The sequence below is a fragment of the Pinus tabuliformis genome, chromosome 5_2 (genome assembly GCF_031772625.1).
Source record: "Pinus tabuliformis cultivar Carrire ecotype Pingquan chromosome 5_2, CPIR1, whole genome shotgun sequence".
In the NCBI taxonomy this organism is placed as follows: Eukaryota; Viridiplantae; Streptophyta; class Pinopsida; order Pinales; family Pinaceae; genus Pinus; species Pinus tabuliformis.
The window spans coordinates 1,081,102,452-1,081,109,447 of record NC_142306.1 but is presented as its reverse complement, the minus strand read 5'-3'; the positions used below and the strand labels follow the sequence as shown (position 1 = coordinate 1,081,109,447).

General features: G+C 35.7%; 1 long non-coding RNA gene across 1 annotated transcript; it reads left to right on the top strand.

Moving 5' to 3' along the window:
* Window positions 1-5,355: 5,355 nt before the first annotated feature.
* On the top strand, window positions 5,356-5,869 carry LOC149162996 (uncharacterized). The gene is made up of 2 exons (XR_016261616.1): window positions 5,356-5,471; window positions 5,573-5,869. It is a non-coding gene; the product is annotated as an uncharacterized LOC149162996 (long non-coding RNA).
* The last annotated feature ends 1,127 nt before the right edge of the window (window positions 5,870-6,996 follow it).

Here is a 6,996-nt window from a genome sequence, read left to right as displayed (position 1 = left end):
CACATCAAGACTATTTTGATTAATATTGTTGGTATTCGAAAGAGAGGATACCTGATCATTCTTGGATAGCCAACTATAGTCCTTTACACTTTGCATGAGAAAATTCATACTTCATTTCTACAATCCTTCTCATAATGACCAGGTATATTATTCCACATTCATGTGGAGGACCATGGGAGAAGCCACTTGATAAAGTGAACAAGAAACCAAAGCCTACATTCCCACATAAATGTACTCTTCAATTCCATAATTTTAGGTCCACACCCAACTTGCACAACAATGACCCTCCCTCAGCCCTGCCCATGTGGTAAAAAGATGATGACAAGGAGATCCAACGATCATAATTCTACTAAAACATCATGGGGAAATAAGTGAGAGAAGCCTCTCAGATGTCAACACCATTACTGTGAGAATATCTGCCATGAAGGTTCGTGTGATTCTTAAGCTTTTGATAAATGATGCTTCAATCTTTTGTGGAAAAAAACAAGATAAGATCGTTTGTGGAGATGTGGATATCCCGGGTGAATTAGATTGGAAGAATGGTGTGTTTTAATGTGAGAATTTGTGTATGAAAACACTTTCATGTCAGAATCACAAGGGTAGCTAGATATACCATCCTGGAGAGTGTGGAGAATGTGAAATATTACCTAAGAAGTTTAAGTCTTGTCCTTGTGGTAAAACCCAACTGCAAAATAACCAGAGGAAGAGTTGCATGGACCTTGTTGAAACCTAGTTAGAGATATGTGAAAAGGATCTTCCTTGTGGAAAACCTTTGTATAAAAATACTTGTGTAAACATTTTTGAAGGATTTCCCATGAGTTTCTCATAATATTTTGTGCAACATGCCTTGTGGTAAAACAAGGCAATGTGGAATCCATGCATGTACTAGGAATTGACATTTACCTCCTTGTGACTCAATCTCATCATCATCTGTTAGAATGTCATGTTGGAAAATTTATGGAGCTCCAAGGAGAGATTGCAAACACACTTGCATAGCTCCATGTCACCCATATACTCCATGCCCCGATACAATATGCAAATCTCCAATATAAATAACATGTTCCTATGGTAGATTAATAACAGAGGTGCCATGTGATGTTGGAGGCAACAATATGAAAACTGATCCAGTTTTTGAATCCTTTCTACACAAATTGCATGCTCCTCTTTAACCATTGCAATCACATTCAAGCAAAGTTCCTATTGGGTAAAGACAACTTGTCTATAATGATGAGTGTGCCAAGTTAAAGAAGTATGCCTTTGGGTTTTGCACAACAAAGGCTAATCTGTCAGGGGTGAATTCACATATTTCATATTTGATAACCAGAGAGACATAATGGGTCTCAAATGTTGAGGAAAGGTTTAGATTCTTTGGTTTTTTCTTAAAAAAGAGGCATTCGTTTACATGTTTTATGTGAAATGCCCAAGGAGAAAAGGGATACATTGAAGCTTCCCGTAGAAAGATGTAACCTCTCTGTATATTTTGCAGGGAGGGATCCAACATGTGTTTTGATTGTACAAGCTAACAAAACTCAAAAGCCCCTTTGTGTCGTAGAATAATTTCCAAGGATTCAATTCCTGCAACAGGGCAGGTGCGTCGTCTACCTTTCAAATCTTCTGTATATATGGATATGATGCTTTCCATTTGCTTATTTGATCTACCATGTGATGCAAACATGAATTCACTGATATTCAGGTTTGGAGGTGAGCGTGAGCTAGTGTGGTTGAATGAAAATAATGCATTAGTTATCTTTAAAGATCACACAAGCACTGCAACAACTCTTAAGGTTGTGAATCATGCATCTACATTTCAGGGGGCCAATGAAGCACCTGCAACAAACGTAACGTTGAGTCGTAGTTTATGGAATACAACAAAATGAGCGGATAGGTGATCAAACTCATGCATGGATAATAAATGAGAAAAAGTCAAGTGATAGTTGAAACACATATCAATTTTCTTATATTGAAGATTTAAGAAAGCCCTCAAATCATATATATTTTAATTGTAATGCCATAACAATCATGTTTATTTGTTTTATTTTTTATACTAGCCAACTCACAATAAGGAAATCTAGAGCACAATCACCCATTTCAAAAAGAAATATGGAGGAATTGTACCAAAACAACCTTTGATTTTGAAGGTAGAAAATCACAATCTATTTCTTTATTTACGAGGCATTTATATATGTTGGCGTAATCAAACAAGGTCTTTAACTTAAACATAGGTTTCATGATTTGTACTTAAGGAAGTAGCAGTAAGATTTCATGCAGTTGTCAAACAAATGTGTTTTCTTTGCAATATCTAGTGCAATCGCTAGTTAATAGTTATTTTTCTATGCAGGTGATCATTTTTTGTTGTTTGTTAGGTATTGTGAGTGTTGAGATGATTGGTAACCCTATCATGTAACTTGAGTAATGGATCCAAGGGATTCTAAGGCTTCAAAATCATCAGGGATACTAGCATGTGCCACACCATCCCTTAACATGGTTGGATTTTTTACCCAAGGTTTCGAACTAGCAACATTTCACCACTAAATACCTTAAGAAAGCACCACATCAGTGTCTATTCTATGCCCATAAACATGTATATGACCATTTTAATTAATTGAATATTCCATATTTTTTTAATATAATAACTTCATATTATACTAATCTATAATTATTTTCACAATATTATTGTGCTATCAATTACTAAAAGATAAATAGTAAACAACAGAGCTCCCTCATTTAAAGTTAAAATTACACATAAATTAACAACATCACCGTCACTTTGACATCAAATTTGCAAAACTCACACCTCCTCGAAGGATGGATGGCCATCTTAGTGGAAGGAGGAGAAGTGGAAATAGATGAAATCTCTTTTTCACAAAAATACACGGCATTCAATAAACGACAAATCCAGGCACGAGACACAGTAGTAGAAAAATTAGGGCAGCAAGGCTAGAAGCCCTAATTGGAATTTGAGCAAACCCACGCCCTATCAAATGCCACAATTTTTTACAATGGCCACAATTATGAGAGGCACATTGTCACGCTCCTACACCTGCGGTAGTCTTTCAACCACTTATAGCGAGGTGCGGCACTACCAATCGTTTCTTTTCACCAATACTTACGATTGTAGGCTACGCCTAACATTCCACGTATCCTACTTAGTTTGTGTTTCGCAACCAAGTATTATTAATGTGTTCCTTTATACAAGTGAAAGCCCATAACATTCACATAAACAACATTATACAAGAGAAATGCACAACAGTATAAAGGGAGGGGCAACTCCCTGCAATATGAGTCTGCCCGAATCAATATATTATACAATCTTCACTTTTACAAAGTACAAGTTAAATCTTGGGAAACCCCAAATTTACACTTAGCCAATTTTCACAACTTCGGCAAACTTGGTTGCCCAGCTCGTCGGCGCCTCCGCATGATCGTTGCACGACTCACCAACCCTTCATTCACCTCGTTGCACAATCGTGTTGTTTGCCCAACTTGGGCGCGCCTTGTCGTAACCAAGTCGCCACACACAGGCGCCTTCGCACGAGTCACACCTCCGTTCACAATCTCAACACTTCACCAAGTCACACCGTGCACACTTGCATGACGGTGCGAGCGCTCACCCGAGTCACCCAAGAACCCATGCCAAGTCTTCGCACAAATCGGGCGCCCACGCCTTCGTTTCACCGTCGGGCGCTCCTTCGCACAACTGGGCGCCACACCTGTGCACGCCCTTCGCCAACCGGCGGGCGACCTCTACCTGTGCCCTTCACCCAAACCTAGAAACAATGCTATCTCTATACGGCCTTGCCCAAGAACGGTCGCATCACCAAAACTGTGCCTTCCTCTTCTTTGTTGCATCCACACTAGACCTGCGCCTTTTCTTTCACGTGTTGAGCAAGTTCATTGTGTTGAACGTTATCCAAATGAACATCCATGCGTGCTAATTTATATGAGTGGCAGGGCGAAGTCTTGGCTGCCCAACCGACTTGCCCACGCCCTCATCTCCATCGCAATTACACTTAAACATAAGTCTGCCTCACTACTTTCATAGGTCGTCCCCATGGGCGATCCTCCAAGCTCCCCACGCCTATAAACAGCTCGCTCTCCTCCCTTTATGTGTTCATTATAACATAACCTCATCGCATACGTAGTCTGAGCTCATCCTTCCTCCGTTTGTCATCGCACTTCAAGCCGGGAGCGCGTTCAAGGACTGCAGGTCCTTACACACATGGTGGCGGCCATTAAAACTATGGACAAATTGGAGTACAACCTGCCGGGATCTTACAATAACTACCATGTTCTCAAGGTTTTTAACAATCGACTCTCATTTAGAGATGTGCGTTGTGTCGAACGAGGGGCGAGCCTGGAGGCCTACCAGTGAAAGAAGCTCCAAACAGAGTATATATATATATATATTGCTCAATGCAATGCAATGGGTTGTTCAGGAATTATAATCAAACTTGATTTTATGACCAGTTCAGGAATTTTGGCAATTTTCAAATTATGTATTTAATAAGAATTTTGCAAAATGTTTATCTATATATACCCCAAAGTTTGGTTTCCATAAAATAATTGGATTATAAAAACATGCTATCAACATATAAAAATAAATATTGGTTAATACTTAATATTATTTTTATAGAATTGCATTAACTATTAAATTTAATGACATATATATTTATAACTACTCTAATTTTATTAACATATACTATAGTAAGTTTAGTTTAAGTATATTATGAGCTTTTAAGTATATTCTTAATTTTTATTTTTATTTTGGTGAGTTTAGAGTCAATTTCTGTATTAGATAGAAAAAATATAAATTACCCAAAGCAAGATACTTAGTATAAATTTGATTCTTCTAAAATGGTTTCTATCCTCAATCTCTTTTGAGGTGGCGTTATTTGTCTTTTAAACATATAACTTGACAAAACCTAAACCCCATTTAAACTAACTAACCTACCTCATAAATTAAATATATTAATTTATCATACATCATCCATATATCACATCTACAAACCTACCTCATAAATTAAATATATTAATTTATCATACATCATCCATATATCACATCTACAAGCCACCTAGCACCCACAAAGTTAGTACCAGCCCAATCAAATGAATGTATATTTGTTAATTTCTATAAACCCTTCCAATCATCCATCCTTACGTTTTCTATAATTTTAGATATACCTTCCTTGTATTATTAACTTGTGGAACTTTCAGTAGATTTTTATCGTAGACATGCATGCACGGAACAACGTAGCCAACCGCCCGTCAAAATTTGAAACAGAAACGCCTTCTAGAATGGTTTATTGCAACACGCTGATCCAGTGATCAGCCTCTAACATGTTTAGGCCTTTGCATCTGATTACTTATACAGATAACACTGCTTACAACCAGTGCATTGCAGATCGATATTAACACACATGAGAATGAGGTTATGGTATTCATGGTGGACGGGATGCTTGGGTGCCCGAGAGGTCTGTAATCATACTCTGCTCTTCTGTACATTTATTCCTCTCACATTCATATAATGATTCATAGATGCAAATCTATAAAATATTCTTATGTTTATGTGCAGAGATCAGATCGATCTGGTGAAAGAGATAAGTACGAGAAGGCCGAAGGTGACAGAAAGAGCTCGCGAGGAAATAGTGAGGAGGAGGAGAAGGGGAAAGGGTCATGTCCCAATCAGGGATATGTGTGTACGAAAACAACCCAAAACGTATTCCATATAATGCCATGATGAACTGTATGCACGAAAATGTGTATATAATGCCATGATGAACTGTATGCACGAAAATGTGTAAGGTAGCATGGGTTGTAATCTTTTAGTTTATGGTATAGTTATGTAGATGCTAAATTTTGAAATATTTTGAAATTGAAATTGTGATAGATATGAATGAAATTAATTGATATTTGTTATTTTGGACGGTATGTTTTTGTGATTCATAATATAATGTTCATATTTCTTGGAGAAATCATATAGATAGAAAAGGGTTGATGTTTTTCGAACCTAGTTTTAAGTTCATCATCATGACTATTATGAGGAGTAAGATCAAGAGACCAAAATATATAAATCCCATAAATGTAACAGTAAATTCAGTTTTATTTTAGTTTATTTTATATTGAATTTAGTCAATTATCTATGTGATTTCTCCGGAAGATATGAGCATGATATTTGTCATATTGTGAAATCTGGAAATTTATAATAATAATAATAACATCAAATTGGTGTATGAGACCCCCTTGTTTGTGGGACAAGGGACCCCTGCTAAGTCTAGGGAGGCATACATACTCTACCCCCCTCTTGTTTTGAACCTGTGACCTCTTAGGAGGAAACACATGCTCTTAACCATTAGGCCCACTCAAGCTGTATAAAATAAAGATAGTATGGTTTGTAATTTTTGGTTTTAAAATTTAGAGTTAAATTTAAAATTATAATGTAGTATGAGTGGTAATTTTTGGTTTTAAAATTTAGGGTTATAGTTAGATAAATTGATTTTTCTCGTATTTATTTAAAAATGTATATTATGCTTAGAGAATATTCTAAAATTTATAATATAATTAAATTGAAATCATTTTAACATTTATAAAACTTGAAGATAAAAAAGTAGCAAAAGCTCAATTATCTCTTTCTATATATATATATATATATTATTGCTTTAAATTTGTATATTTATATGTTTTGGGGTAAGGAAAATGTGGTTTTTAATATATTATTTATATTAATATTTTTAAGTATTAAATATTTTATTTAAAAAAAAATTATATGAGGAAAGTGTGAAATTTATATATTTAGAATTTTAATGATATAATATGGAGAAAATATATTTGTTTGTAATTAGAGTGAGCTTAATGGTTAAGAGCATGTGTTTCCTTCTAAAAGGTCATGGGCTCAAAACTAAAGGGGTAGAGTATGCATGTAGATTTGAGGAAAATTTGTTATTTAAATGAAATTGAAGATATGTTTTTATTGTTATAAGTTAAAAATAAATCGATTTT